The sequence below is a fragment of the Falco cherrug genome, unplaced genomic scaffold, assembly GCF_023634085.1.
Source record: "Falco cherrug isolate bFalChe1 unplaced genomic scaffold, bFalChe1.pri scaffold_44, whole genome shotgun sequence".
NCBI lineage: Eukaryota > Metazoa > Chordata > Aves > Falconiformes > Falconidae > Falco > Falco cherrug.
The window spans coordinates 391,477-407,909 of record NW_026599484.1 but is presented as its reverse complement, the minus strand read 5'-3'; positions in this window follow the sequence as shown (position 1 = coordinate 407,909).

Genomic DNA, 16,433 nt, shown 5'->3' with positions numbered 1-16,433 from the left:
TTTGTTACACAACACACTTTGGTGCCTGGGAATTTGATTGATTTAGATTCGCCCTGACAGAAGGAAACCTTTTTTTTTAACCGTTTGACCTTGTTTCACTTCTAACTGGAAGATCAGTCCTGCCAGGAAGGAGAGGTGAAACCTCACGACAGCTGGAGGGTGAATAATCTCTCTTCAAACTCTAAAACTCTGCGTATGAAGTTTCCTTTACAATTTGTACTCCACCGGGCTATTAAAAATGTACGAAAAGCACAGCAAGAAATCAAGCCGCCCGCCAGTACAGAAGGTGCCAGCAGCTCCTCCTCGTTTCGCGAAAATCCAGCCCTCACCCTGAGGCTGCGGGACCAAATCCTGTGCAGCTGGAAGCGGCAGCGAGCCCTGGCCCCGGGGAAGGGCAGCTCAGCACCCTGCAAGGACGAGGCGCATCGCTCCGCTCCCCGCCACCCCGGGATGCCACACAGCCCCGGCGCCGGGCAGCGGCGGCAGCACGGGCTCGCTGACGGTAACGGCGACCCTCCTGCCTCCCCCGAACGCGTAACGAGAGGCGAAAGCACCGTCCGGGCCGGCGGCCAAAGCACCTGGAGCCGCATCTCCCACCCCGGCAGGCCCGCCACTCGCCGGGCCGCCACCCCCCTCGCACCCAGACGGGGGGCGAGCCCCGGGAAGGGACATGTCGCACCGGGACGTCGCGCAGCCCCTCCGAGCGCCGAGGCCGGCAGCGACCGTCTCCTCGGGACCTGATGCTGCCGGCCAACGGCCGGATCCCATCGCCCGCCGCGCAACGGATCGAGCACCCGCACGGCCGAGGGACCAGCTACGCGTGTCTGCGGGGACGGGAGCTGGGGGGCAAACCCACAAAGCTAGCACAGCTCTTCGCGACAGGAAAATACTTTATACCCCTGGAAAAACCGTTTACGATGACCTTTAGTCACACTTAACCCTCACTGGGTCTTACGAGCCTCGTCCCCATTTAAAGGCACAGCGGTCTTTACTTTCACTCAAGTGTTCATGCACAGTTCAAGTAATTTCTGTTTGGTCCCATTAACCAACTGGTTCTCCTTGAGCTTACCTTGTGCCCCAGCTTGCCCCATGGCGTCTGTTCCCCCTCCCGAGGCCGTGTGCTGCCAAGCGCCTGCGACACGCCTGTCCTCCGGACCCTCTGCTGTGCTTCGCTGCAGACCCTCACATCTTTTCTCTACGTCGCCACTTAAGGCGCAGAGCTGCCTTCTGCTGACCACCTACGTGCAAGCCGTCGGTCCGCAACGCTTCCCGGGGCGCCGGGGGCTGCCTGCGGCGCGGCGCGGCGCGGTGCGGGGCCGGGGGCGGCTCTGCGGGGGCTGCCGGCGGCTGAGGCGGAGCCGCGAGTGCGGAGCCGCGGCGCAGCCCCCGGGTTCGCCCCCTGCGCAGGGCTGCCCGCTCCCTTCCCTGCGCGCTCCCCGGCGCTCGCCGCCTCGCTCCGGCCTCTCCCGGAGAAGGGGTCCGCTCTCCGGCTGGCCAACGCCTGCCCCGAGCCGGGCACGGCCAGCGCCGCCGTCGCAGGAGCGTGTCGGGCCGAGGGGCGGCGGCGAAACGTCTCGAACCTCGGCAGCGACAGCCCCGACCGCGCGGAGACCCGGCAGCGAGCCCGGGCCCCCCGCGGGAGGCGGCTCCGGCTGACCGGCACCTTCACGCCGCACTCGCGGCCTCTGCCGCGGTCGTGCCCGTCCTCCGCAGCCGCTCGGGGGGCGCCCGTCACCCGCAGCTCCCCCGGCTCGCCCGCGCCGCTCCCGCAGCCGCCCCCGGGCAGGGCGGGGGGGGACGGCGGAGCCCTCCCCGGCTGCCGTGCGGGCTCTGCGGCCCGGGCACAGCGGCCCCGCCGGCGCACCCCGCAGCGAGCGCACCGCGGCGCGGGGGGGCGGGGGGCGGCCACCGGCTTCCAGCCGCCGGCTGGCCCCGACGGAGGGGCGGGCGGGGTCGCTCCAGCCCGCGGCACCGGTGCCGGACCGCCCGCCGGCCGGGAGGGGTGTCCCCCCGCGCCGGGTGGCCCCGCGCCCCCCGAGCCGCCCCCCTCTCGCAGCCCGGGCTGCTGCCGAGCTCCGCTGCCGAGAGCCCGAGGGAGATCGCTGCCCCCCGGGCCCCGGTGCCCACCCGGCGCTGGAAAAGCGCAGCCCCCTGCGGCGTGCTTACAGGCACCAGGGGCTGGGGGCTGCCTCTGCCTGCCTGTGCGGGTGTGTACACCGCATAACCCAGCGCTGACCCTACCTGCATGCACACCTGTGTGTGGCGGGCATGCCCGCTCGGCACGCGTGTGCCCACTGGAACACACTTCCTTGGCCGGAGCCGGGGGGGGCTGCAGCAGCCTCCCCTCTCTCCTGGGCTGGTACTGTAATAAGTAACTAAAGGGAATTTGCTGATCAACCAAGGTAAGCAAGAGGAAGGAACCCATCGTGGTGGCCTTAAGAACTTACTGTTTAACAAGAAGAGACATGTCCACAATGTTATCTTGCTGCACCAAACATGGGAACGTCCTGTCTGACGAGAAACCAGGATAACAGAAGCAGCAGAGGGGCTACTGAAGGTGTCAGAAGCGACCTCGGGGAAGATAAAAAGAGCTGCTCAGCTTGCTTGAATTTGCGCGCCGTTGGTGGAGCAGGAGACCCCCCGGCCGCCCAGCGCTGTTTTGCTTACTTGTCGCTTGCTTTAATAAATCACATTTTCTAATTGGCCAGTCTCTGTCATTTCATTGGACAGGTAAACTCTAACAATTTTGGTGCCGTGACTCGGATAAGGGCAGTCTGGCCTGAGGTCCGTGGCAGGGGAGGCGCCCCGCTGGATAAGCGGCCCTTGTCAGGGTGCTTCTACGCCAAACCCTTTACCGACGAACCTCAAATGTGACAGTAGGCAAATAAAACCGGTTACCCCATAACCTCTGTGCACGAAGCCCGAATGAAGACGCAGGACGCGTGAGTATAGGCCGGTTCACCGTTCGGTTGGGGTTGGGTATCCTGAAGCGTGCTTGTGTGCGACGCCCAGGGAGGGCGAAGTGAGTGCGGACCCTCAGTAGTGCGGTTTCCAGACCCCGCGAGGGGCTGCGCCACGAACCAGGGGAAGCGACTGCGCGAGTGAAAGAAGGCGCCTCGGAAGATGGGACAGAGGAAAAGCAAGCCCTCTGATCCCATGGGTGGTTCTGGGGTCCAGATTAGGCTCCCACAGATACCACCGGAGAGTCCGCTAGGACTCATGATAAAATTTTGGGATGCGTACCCTTCTAGGCAGGGTAAGAGTAAAGTAAGATTGATACACTACTGTATGGAAGTTTGGGGTGGGAAACAAATCAGGGGCGACCACCTCTACCGACCAGTCTTCGGGCCATCTGAAGACTGGATATGCCGGGCTTTGAATAGATATGTGAATTCAAAAGACCCCTTTTGCCCGGAGGAAAGTGAGTATGCTTCCTTATGGGTAGGGTCTGAAACTAGGGCCCTTTTGTTCCCGTTAAAAGAAAACAACGGGGGGAAAAGAAGAAGAATAGAAGTGAGGATGAGATCCCTACCTCTCCCCCTCCGTATATACCTCCACCGCCCCCCCCCTGCCCCCCCCCCCCCCCGCAGCAGCCCTTACCACCTCCCTCCCTCCCCTCCCGCCGCTATCTAGACCCTGTGAAAGTGTTAAAGTATCGGGGTGAGTTTGTACAAAGCCCCGTCGCCCCTCGAAGGTGCGGCTGAGTCCTGCGGGACGCATGGCAGGGTGTTTGCTGTTTGCCTGCGAAGGCGTGGTATGTAAGAACGCAGACTTAAAGCAACAAGGAGCAGATTTGCATTCAGGGTCAGAAAGAGTCAAAACAGAAGTGCTGTAGCAGAGGCAGGCTTGTGTAACCTGCAGAGCAGGAAGAGCATCTCCTGCCCCGAACCCTTCTGATGGTGGGGAGGAGGGGGTTGCTGTTGCTGACAATTGAGCAGAAGGACCTGACAATGTCACCCCGATTGCTGCAGCATTTGCAGCACAACAGGACCGGTAACGGCCCCTCTAGGGCAGGCAGCGGGTCTGAGGAGAGTGAAGGTGAATCTCGGATGGGGAAATTTAGATGTTGGAAAGTTGGTTGTGAATAGGCCTGGATAAAGGTTTGAGTTGATTTTTACTAAGGTAATCGTGATGTAGAAAAGTTGATAGAAGGAACAGGGAACGTGTACAGAAGGTGAGAGAAGAAGAGCTGGGTCGTGCTAAACTGGTAGAGGAGATGAAGCAGAGACCGAGGAGGAATATCAGGCAGAAGCGAATGAGCATATTGTAGGGAAAGTGGACACTGGAAGCGAGAGGGCCCTGAGCTAAAGAACCAACAAGGGGTTCTGGTGAACTAGGGACTAGGAAAAATGAGGTGGAATTTTTAGTGAATACAAACCCAACTTATTTGGTGTTAAACTTCAGTGAAAAGAATTTGTTACAGTTGTGGGAGCTGCTGGCCACCAGGAAAACATCCTGAAACCTTTAAAGTACAAACTAAGAAAACAAGTAAGACTGCCAAATTCACCAAAATCTTTAAGTGGAAAAGAAATCTTTAACCAGGTATATCTGGAAATAAATTCCAGGTAAGGAAAAAATGCTTTACCTGTTACAGTAAAAATGATAAGGGGAAGGCCTGCCTAGTTCAGGTAAAACAATATCCCTTGCTCAGCAAGGCTATGGGGAATATTGGCAGAAAAACTGAAATAAAATACACTCTGTAGTAGTTCTACTAATGTAAATCTGTGTGTTTTACCATGACGGTGACTTGTTATGGGATGTGCAGGTGAAACTCTGCAGCAGCAGAGGAGGTAGGAAAGGAAGAATTATCCTTAATACCAGATGGTAAAATCCAAACTGTAAGTACAGATCAGGAGCCAAACTATTCTAATGATTCTCGATTACCTGCTAGCCGAAGAAGGAAGTGTTTGTGGTAAATGAAATGTTTCCAATTGTTGTTTGAAAATTGATGGCAATGGTGAGGGAGTTAAACAAATCACATCAGAGACAGGGAGGTTAGCCCATGTTCCCGTCCGAACTTGGAAAGACTGGAATATTGACTTGTTTTCCTGGCTTCTCGGGAGCCCCTGGGTAAAACGAATCCTATTTTATTTGTTATGTGGATTAGCCACCTTATTGTTTTTGCCATGTGCTGTTCCATGTTTTATAAGATTAATTCAACACGTTATAACTAACATGCAATTTGCTACTATGATTTCACCCAATGGCGTTAAACAAATTCGAGTAGTACGCCGAAATGTACAGTCGACAATACAGATTAGATAGTTAACACAATAACAATTTAATAGCAAACAGGAATCTGGGAATAATTAACTATTAACAATTCATACAACAATGTAGGCTGATGAAGAATACAAGTAGAATACCAAAGAAAACAACCATCAGGAACGCACAGACGAGGATGTGGTAACGTCTTTTATACTTTTCCACCTCCACCATAAGTTCTTGATGTGTGACAGCAGAAAAACTCACCCTCTGCCTAACCAACGAGGAAAAAAAAAAAAAAAAGGGGGGTTTGATTCCCCTTTATAATGAACCATACAGGTTAGACCATCCAGAGCCTTCCTCCCTGGCAGGTGACGTGGCGGTCTGATGGTGAGAAAACATTGCACTGAAAGCAAGGACCTGTCATTTGGCCATAGTGCCATAAATGTTACCATTAACAAACTTACCGGAGTGGTAAGCTCGGGAAATGGGTCCAGGACTTCATCTGGACACCCAGCAGCCATCTTTTATCGTGTATGCCTTTGAACATGCGCATGCGCAATTTTAAACCCCACAGAATGTACTGGAACAATCTGGAAAGACCGCGCATGCGAAATCCCTATAGTCTAGCCATGATAGTGACGCATATGTATTAAAAAAAAAAAAGAATGTTTAAAGAAACTATAGTATTTATAGTTCATTTATTACTTAACTGGAATGTATAGTTATCAGTGTTGGTTTTAGGTTTTGTTTTTGTAGGTTATTATATGTATTACCCAACCCTTTTGATTTATTTTGAAAACCGTGTGTTAGATGTAAAGTAAATTCAATGAATCATTTGACAACCAGTAAACAACAAATAACAATTTCTTAACAAACATGAACTAGAAGTTGAATAACAGAATGACAGTCCAGCAAAGTCTCATGTGAGGTGGAAAACAGGCTTCTTCACTCGTGAGTCCAGCACGGTCCTGAATAATGTCGGGGTGGTAACTCCATCTGTTCCCTCCACGATAGTCTGTCTGGTCCTTGGTATTTTTCTTCACGAGGTAACGAAAATGAACAGAAACAAATAACAAGTCACATGGTAACTGCTGGAGATCAACAGTTTTCTTTTGTTTATGTAACAGTCTCTCGCACTCTGCTTTGGTATCCCATGGGTTCCACTACTCGGGGCGGATTGCGAGGAAGAGATCCCACTCTTCTGTACCGGCGTGACCAAAAACACTCACAAAAGCACATGCTGATGGTTACTGTAGTCACGATGAGACCAAGGCTGAACAGCAAAACCGTACAGAGCGTGTCGTCTCCTGCTCCCATCTTTTCCAAAATGATAAGGATTGTTTGTGGCGAGACAAACAAATTGGTCCGTGACCCTCCTGGTCAAGATTCAGGCTAATGCCCTGACCCAAACTGCACAATGAAAACGCATGCGCAGCCTAACCTTAAAGGGGCATGAAAATTTACCCCTTTAAATGCCCACCTCTTGGCTCTTGATTCTTAACCCCCACAAACAAACCTTATATATGCTAAGAAATGTTGTATTGTGTTTTGTTATGTAATCCTGTTATGATAATGTTTTGAAATTAGCTTATGACATGTTTGAGTTTTGAGTTGTTAGCTAACGTTTGTTAGGGATTTGTAGTTCTTGTTAGTCATTTGTAGTTATTGCCTGTTACTGTTTATTGATAATGGTAAATGGGTTTAATGCTTAGATAAAGATTGTTAACCTCCTTTGTATAGTTGGCAGAATCTTTTCTCTATCTCTATCTATGCCACCCACGGAGCAGCAATGTTGAGCCACAGGGCGGTGTGAAGGACGTTATTGGGACATCGCTATCTGTCTCACCATTGCTGGCTGACCGCAAAACAACACAGAGACGGAGATACCCGAATCAGCCAGAAGAGGAGATCTCCGGGGAATGCCCTGCTTAAAACACCCCACTTCCGGACATTCATGTTGGGTTGTTTGCCAATGTCTAAATTGTGATAGGGATTGGTCCTGTGTTTCATTTAAGAGACAACCTTACTGTATGAAATGTCACAATGATTCGATACGTACCAGGGGACCAGAGGATCAAGTGGAAATTTGTAAATTATTTTGTGGATGGGAACTGTCAGTACCTGAACTTTGGGAAGTACATGAAACAGACTGGTACAGAGTTTTAAGACAGTGTACTATAAGATTCGCCTGGAAACGGACACAGCAACCAAACAGGTGGAAATATATTTAAGAGATAACTAACTCTTTAGACCTTGGAAATTATTGACAGGATAACAGCAAAATTCCCCTGAAGACTACCTGCTGCTGCCAAGAAGATATTGATATCCCGTTGTTCTCTGCAAAAGAGTGGACGAGGAAGGCAGAGAGGTACTGAACAGTGGGGAAATGAAAGCTAGTATCCTATTAATGGTATTGGTTACCATGACTTTAAAAAAAAAAAAAAAAAGAGCATTACCCTTCAATTGGACCTTAGGTTGATGGGAAGATTCAATAGAAGTTCGGTATAACGATATATTTGATCCCCAAAATTCCAAGTTAAATTGGAAGATTTAGTCTTTTATGAACTAGACCTACCCGGTCGACGAGAAAGAACAATAAAACCTTTTTATCTCTGCCCCAGTTCGAATCCAGGGAAAAGCTATTGCAATTTCCCTAATCACTATTACTGTGCATATTGGGGATGTGAAACCATAGCTTCAAACTGGGACGTAGGCATTAAAAATAGATTCTTAAATATAACATGGGGACCCAGAGGATGCAATCCACCAGCTCCTAGCTGGGATAGACACACAGAGGACCCCCATCTTGGCAGCTGTAAGCACGTTATGTACTAGAAATCCTGCAGCCTAATGACCACGGATGGCTATTAGGACGAACCTGGGGAATAAGATATTGGGAACCTGGAGCTGATAGAGGGGTCTTAATATTTATTCAGAAACATGAACTAAAAACGCCACAAGCAGCGGGACCCAACAGAGTTATTAAAGAGCAAAAAGGTAAAAAGGAAAAGAGAGTCATTAAGAGAGTTCAGCCAGCACAGCCATTGCCCTCTATCCATTTTCATGACAGTTAAAGCCTGTACACCTCTTTGTTCAGGAATGCTATTTTCTTACAGATTCTTCCATTCATGTAAAGGGGCTCTCAGCTGGGCAGTAGGCAGTAGGTACTATCACAAAATAAGAGATTCATAGGAGCAACGGCCACAAATACCTGACTTTCTAGTATAAAAATCTTGGGTTGTTGAGGCAGCATGGTGATGTTACAACAAAAGGCATAGAGAGAAGCGTAAAGGAAAGCTCTTAAAATCAGTCCAGTTTTAATGAAAACAGAATCCCATCAGGTTGCTTTGTCTTTCTAGCTTTCCTGTTCACTGGAACACTTGAAGCACACATCTCTGTGTTGTCCTCGTCAGTATTATAAGCTGTCCTTGTAAATGAAATTGTGCTATTCTACTCAGGGATGAATCTGAATTTCTCAGTTCATTTGGGTCTGAAAAGAGCTTACTAAGCTTACTCTGCCATTCGTGTCTCCCTTCTGTTGCTCTGCACAAAACAGGGTATGTATTAATGATGCTGGCCCTGATCCTGAATGTCCTTTTTGCTGATGGTGGGACCAGGGGGGAGACCTCGTGTATGCTGAAATAATCACCGAACCCCTTTGATCCACTTCAAAACTCCCAGGTCTTTTTTATCTGCTTGTGTTTGAACTAGGAGACATGACAAGTATATACCCACAATTAACACAGTCCATGAGGATTTAGATGGGGAATGCAATTCGTTTGCCTTTTAACTGTCCAATTTTGGACATTTTCATAAGGGAAGTGAGAGAATTACTTTCAGAGGACTGATAACAAGCAATCTGTAGAGTGACAGATGTCAGAAACAGACAGCACCATCCTAAAATGGAGTGGATACAGAGCACCTGCATCTATGTACACCTGTTCCTATACACATATTTCAGGAATGGGATTGCATCAATAGATAAAATAGATATCGCTATGAGACTCTGCATCTCAAAACTCCTTGCAAGTCTGCAGGAGGACTGACCAAAAGTCTAAAGATCAGATTCAAGGCTAAAAAAAATTTGCATGACAGTCAAAGACCAGCACTGATTTAAAAGAACTGCATGTGAGGAGGCCAGTAACAGAGGGAACACAACCTAGAGACAGCACTCCAAGTTTTACAGCCTGTTTCATGGCCACATGTAGGTGTGGCAGTTACCTGGAGGACACGTGCTCTCCTATCACAAAGAGTAAATGCCTCACAAGTTTGTGATCCTGATGGAGGAAAGGCTGTGCTACTGCCCCTTAGCCCCAGCTACCCTTATGCCTTGTCCTGTTTAATGGCTGCTTTGACTGTGTTTTGGAATTGTTAAATAGGTGAAAACATTGTCTGTTTGTTATTTCTGTTATTGCTGTTGTCATTTCATAGAATGCTAAAGGCTACTCTCAAAAATAAAGATGAGGTTTACCTTCCTATTTGATCCTTACAGTGATAAACAATTTTAGGTTGCCATAATTTCAGACAACCAAGCTTAAGAAATCCTAAATCAGTCTGTGCAGTGGGAGAGAGGGCACTTACTCAACCTCTCATGACAATGAAGCAACATTTGAGGACTTACGAATTGGATATGCCAAAAATTTCAGCCTTGAAAACCATTAAGTGACCTGTGGAAATGCAGGCCTCCTTAGGACAACAGAAATACCTCTGTTTCATTTTGCTTTCCAGTTCTAGTGGAAGCAAATCAGCTGTTCTGTAACATGCTGCTACCACCACAATCAGTTCTGGTGCTTAAACTGGAGTCCCACCGTTATAAATGCTGGTGAGCTGCTGGTCAGGCACTCTGCACAACACATTTTTCTTTGGATCTCTCTTGGTGATCTCACCAGTTAACAGCCTAAAAATTGTATGGTTCAGAAGACAGTGGTAAGTTCATGTTTTACCCTAGTAGCTTTGTGAGGAGAAGAATTCTGAATCCTGTTGGTGCTGGGAAGATTAAATTTAACCTCCCATTTTCTGGATTTTGTTGGGTGTGAAGGAGGAAGAAGAGTTTGAGTTTAGTAAACATGAAGAGACTCTTGATGAATGTTCTAGAAGCCAAAGAGCTGTTCTACATTTTTTTTACTTTACCATCAAATGAAGAAACATGGGGTTCTGCTCCCCATAATAACAACTCAAGCATCATATAGCTGTAGAGATGGCATTTGAAGTATTTAAGTAGAGTCTAAAAACTGAGGCAACAGAACAGGAGATAAACTGCAAGCACAAAGAAATCATTGGGACCATGCCCACGCATTTCAGAAGCGTTATCAGCCAAAGGCCAGCCTTAGAAAAGCCTTTAGGTACCTTATACATCTGTTGATGTACACGTAGGAAACATAAATAGAAATAAATTCCCTTCATCTTAGTAAATAAGCAAAGGTATTCTTCAGAAATGCTAAACCCATGTGTTTGTACGCAATGTTGAGGGCTAAGCTGACAATGCCCCAATAGCACTCCGAAGGTTATTTCTATAGATAACCCCTTTTCCAGTCATGCACGGAAACAGCCCAGGAAATTCAGCGCCTCTGCAAACAGTGAGAGTAGATCCCAGGCAATATACAGTATACTCTCATTCCAGGTAGCTGAGGTGTCTTTTATTTCACTATACCTATCTGTTCTCTTGTTACATAAGAAAATTGTAATGATAAACCTAAATGTTCCTGTGACCTTAAAGATGTAATAGCAACAACTCTTTGTTTTGACGGAGAAATGACTTCGTGGTTGTAACAAAGAAAACAAAAGTCTGTTCAGCTCATGCGTTGGTATGATAAAGCCTGCTGTACTCAGAGCCAGCTTAATGAACCTTGGACACAATCAGTCCTCACTTAATAGCAGGTCTCCCTTTAGTGTGTTGACAAGAGATGCAAAGTCAACAAGTTTAAATCTTCCCTGAGCAGTGGGTTTTGGTTCATAATTACCTGGTGAATGGAGCCTGGTGGCTGTTACCGCTGATCTCTTAGGGGGTGAGACAACAGGCCTGTTAGCATCCTGATCTTTTTGTACTTCTTTCTCCACACCTTTAGGGAAAAAAAAAAAAAAAGGTAGAAATAAACCTGTTTTATAATTCTGTTTGCAACTGTGCAGAACTATGTCACTAAGATACATACCAGAATGGCGAAATACCAGTATTTCATCCATGCACACCCTGGGCTTTGCACAGAATGATACTACACAGTACTTCTGTGTTGGATGTCAACCTGCCCCTTCTGCAAGCATGACTGTGTGCATGTGGCTGAGCTGACACGCACAGCACTAAAGAAGGTCAGAAGGTGCCTTACACACTATCTGGGTTCTCCAGCCACCTGCACGGTGGCAAATGCCATTAAGGCACAAACAGCTACATAGGTAGCCCATCCTTTCTGTTCTGAGCTCTGTGTTCTCTCTCTTTACCTTGCTGTGCATCCTCACCCTGGGCTGGAGGAGAAGCTGAGTAGGACTATGCAAAGCTGACTGAAGTTACCTGCAGGGCCCTGCTCTATCAGCTTCTTCCCCAGGTTGGGAAACGGCCTTTTCTGGTGGCCAGCTTTCCCAAGAGGGTCTCACACAGGCAAGAGACGGGCTTCTGCAGAACCAGAAGCAGGCAGGCTGTGTCGGGGCTGTGCTGGATGTGGCGTGCCAGACAGGAGAGGGGGTCTCTGCCTGTGCACTAACTCAGCCAGGGCCAGAGAGGTGCAGCACAGGCAACGCACAAAACCGACAACACGCTGTGCCAATGCAGGATACAACAGGGCCACATCATTTCCTTGATGTCCACAAGGCCGAACCAAAACCTGGTTCATGCTCATCTATGACCCAGGCATGTTCCAGGCTGTCTGCCCTCCCTCCTCTCCGCTCTGTGTGTGTAGCTCTCCACATTACTCTTGACCTCTGCATTGATCCCTTTTTTCTGCAGCCACTAATTCTTCCCACTGACAGCAGGATGCCCCAGAGCTCTTGGATTATGACCTCCAGAAACTTTGCGCTAGCCTTTCCTCTTCCTTTAGTTTTCCAGAGGGAGGCAACTGGGTGTCTGTTATTATCCCTCCCATGGCTGGAGCTCTCTGGTTAGGGGGCTCAGGGTGGTCTGTCAGTTGTCCAGGCTCTGCAGCCGCCGACTGCCTCTTGTACCAGGGAGATCCAGCTTCATCTGGAAGCCAGAGCGGCCACCCAGGCTCAGCTCACCCCTCCCGCCCACCCACGATTCTCATCAAAATAGCTGTGGGGACCATGCTGAGTGCAGGAACGTGAAAGACTGGCCCTGCTTGTTTTTCCATGGTGTGACAGTCAAGCCACGGGATTTCATGTGGAAAACGCTGAGGAAGTAAGAAGAAAGAGCAAGGAAAAGCAAATCTCCGAGACGGTAAGGGATTTTTCTGTATACTTTCCTTTTTTATCGTTAGTGTTTGTTGGGGGTTGCATTTTGGTCTGCAGGACTGTGTCACAGCCCCCGGACACACAGGAGAAACAGACACTTAAGGCAAACAATGTTTGCCTCATTAACTTGCCCTTCTCTTGAGTAAGTTCACAGACAGCTTGTAAGAAAATGTCAACGTCCCACAGAATCTGTAGTATCTGAAGCAGGAAAACACACTCCTATTTTCTTGCTGGTGCTTAAAGACGGTGACAGTCCAAAAACTAATGCTCTCTTCCATTTGGCTTAATGCATATGTGGTACGTCTCTTTCAATAGTGGAGAAAAGTGATAATTTTATAGGGAGATCAAAGCTTCAGGCACACTTACTGCATGACTAGTTTTCTGCTCTTTCCAAAGCCACAGCTAGTCACAGCTGCAGTACCAGATGCATCATTCACCCTGCCACTTCCGTCTGCATTGGGACCTGCAAGCAGTGAGCTGCAGACACAGCATTTGCCGAGCACCGAGCTTCATGTTTTCTAGCACCACATCTCAGCATTCCCTTGCAGAGTTCTGCGAAGAACACGTGCACACCCACCAGCCCCGAGCCCAGCCATCTGCAGGAGGATAGCACAAGAGGAAGTCTAAGACCCTCTCTGACTCCCTTCCACCACTCAGAGGCAAATCACACCATCAGTCTTCAGGGGCTGGTAAAGACTGAACTTTTCTTCATACCTTTACTTTGGTCCATCTCCATTTTCTCTGCTGTTTATAAATTTGACATGTTGAGGCTACTGCTCTCATTTGTCATTAATACCTTTCACAGTGAAGTGACTAAGAATATAAATTTCTTGTGTCTGCCACCTACTGCACTGTGCTTTACTACAGAGCAGGGCATAAAACAAGTTTATGGTGCCGTTTTATCACTAAGGACCAAGTGAAAGCAACCTGAGATGGGAGCTGTGAGAGAAAAGCAGAGCTTGTTTTATAAGGTATGGTTTATATTCTTACAGATTTGAGCATTACTTTTTCATGGCAATGAGACTTTGGGTTTCTTGTGTTTCCAAATTAAAAATACGATGCACAAATGGGCCATACACCAAAGTCCTCTGTAAATTTTGCTATGGCAAATGTCAAACAGGGACAATGGTAGGGAAAGTGTGTTTTCCTTTTGCTTTCAGGAGTAACAAGGGGCATATAAATACTTAACTACTTTTGGGTTTGGGACATTTTCAATAAGGAACACCTGGGGAACTAGTTCAGCTTCTTAACCTTAAGCACAAAGCAAGGAACAATTCCCCAGTTAGAGCTCAGGCAGAAGAAAACAGAGCAAAGAGGCAAAGCCGCCCAGCAAGCCCCACTGTTCCGCAGGGGGCAAGGTGAGGTCTGCGGAGAGCAGCAGGAGCCACAGGCAGGTGCAGGCAGTGGTGCCTGGCAGGGGCGGCTGCATGGGCGACATCGGCCCTGGAAGGTGGGAGATCAGCAGGGCGAAGGTGGAAATAGTATCTCGACAAGGACAGAGGAGTAGGATTAATAGCAAGAGTGGGAAATGAGGATAGCCACCCTCCTTCAGTTTACAACATCAGGAGAGCTCCCAAGGTCTGGTAGGGGCAGCAATGCAGCAACTGGGGAAGCGAGGAGGGGCTGCGTAGCAAGGGAAGAGCCAGCGCACCTGCTGGGAAGGGTACGGAGAGAGGGGCACATGCAGCTAGCAATTACTCAACTTCTCCTTCACAACTAGAAGGGTCCTGGTGGCCTCTCTGTGGCCCTCATTAGCAGGGAGGGATTTGGGAAGCACGCAGCTAGCAAAAGAAAGGACAGTCCGCAGGAGCAAACCGTTCCCGTTCTGCTGAGCTCAGCAGCCACAGGGAAATCTTAGCTGCTTCCAAAGCTTTCAGTGAGCAGGAGCGTGCTGCGGCTGGACTAAGGCTTCCAAACAGAAATGACCTTACGTGTTTAAAACCTGTGTCTCAGCCTGAACTTTCTTGGCCTCAATATACAGCTGACGGGTCTTTTTGTAACTTTGCTGACTGGGATATCATCAGTTAGGCACAACATCTGCTGTCACTTAAGAAGAGAAGCTGTTCCAAGTGTCCTGAGGGGAGCAGACCATAAGAAATGGCTGCACCGTGTCTAACCCTGTGTCCTGTCGCCAGTCGTGGCCACCAGCAGGTGCCTGGGGATGCAAAGCCTCCAGTGACACCTCCTGGTATGCACTCTTCCAAGAATGTGCCGCTTATGGACCTCTCCAGAGGGATTCAGGAAAATCTTTGCATTTAATAGCTCAACAGGATTTCCTGTCCAGGCTTTTACACAGTGTCCTCTTGAGATCGTGTAAATGGCCATCATTCATAGCATCCTACAGCAAGGCTTTCCACCAGTTTAACTACATATTGTATAAAGATTCACCCGGTTTTGTTCAGTGTGAACTTGCCTCCTGCGAGCTTCATTGGCTGAACCCTAATTGTCCCACAGGGAAAGAAAATAAACAATAAACTTCTCTGGCTATTTATGGTTTTATATGCCTCTGTCACATATTGGAGCTTTTCTGGGCTGAAGAGTCCTGGTCTGCACAGTCTTCCTTCACGTGGAAGATACTCCATACCCGTGATCTTTGCTGTTCTTCTATGAGCTTTTTCCCACTCTGTCTTTATGAGATGAGGCAAATAAAGAAACACATTTAATAACTGGGTGCAAAATACATCTAAACAGTTACTCAGTTTTGTTAGCAGCTTCTTCAGTCCTTGACAGTTGCTGCATCCTGAATAACTTCATACTATTTGTAAAGACTGATACCTCATCTGTCGTTGATACCTACTCCTAAGTTGCTCGTGAAGGCGAAAAACAGCCTTCTGACCACTTATTGAACGTTTACCCTTCTCTTCTGTTCCCTGTCTTTTACCCAGTTATTTAACCATGCAGCTGCCTTCCTCCTTATAATGTCTGAATTTCCGTAAGAGCCTTTGGTGAAGGACCTTGCCAAAAGCCTTCTGGAAAACCAGCAGTCAAGCCCGTATCAATATGCTTGTCAACTCCTAGAACCTGCAGGTTGGTGAGACAGGACTGCTCATCACAAAAGCCACACGACTCTGGCTCAGTATCTGATATAATGGTCCAAATCTGCATTAGATACAAATTAAACTTCTAATACAAAACCAAAAAGTCCCAGACATTTGATGTGCGAAAGGAAGAAGACAGAAACAGTGCAGTCAGTAATACTATTGGAGAAGAGTGCTTCAGCAGAGATGGTGTAAAATTATGGAGGATTAAGAAATATTTCAGAGGGAGATAGAAGCAGCAGTGATGAAATTTAACTTGAAGTAAATAAACACACATTAGCCTGAAATAATCCCATACTTCAATTACTGAGCACAATTACTGTGCTCTGAGTAGGCAGAACCTCTTCATAGGAGCAAACATAAATAGCAATATCAATTTCTGCCCCCCCTCCACCAGAAGTTAACAATACAGATAATGTATTTTTTAAATGAGCAGCGGAAAATCAAACATATGACATCTTTATATTCTTCAATGCTACTGTTGTATTTGAAATTATTTGCTAAAACAAAGATTTTAAGACAAAGGGACTAGCTGAAATGGTAGCAGGCAGCAGGAAAAACAAGCTTTTACTGTAATATTTAGCAGTGTGAATGGAGAGAAAGAAAAGGAAAGAAGCGGTGTGTTTTACAATTATTGGGAAATATATTTAACATGTGTAAGTAAACTGTGGGATTCACTGCTGCAGGAGGCAAAATGTCTGTGATGACCTTGAATGATTAAATGATACATCCCAAAATATTGTGAAGGAAATCATACGGGCAAGGCCACAAACAGGAGTCAGAAAAAGATAT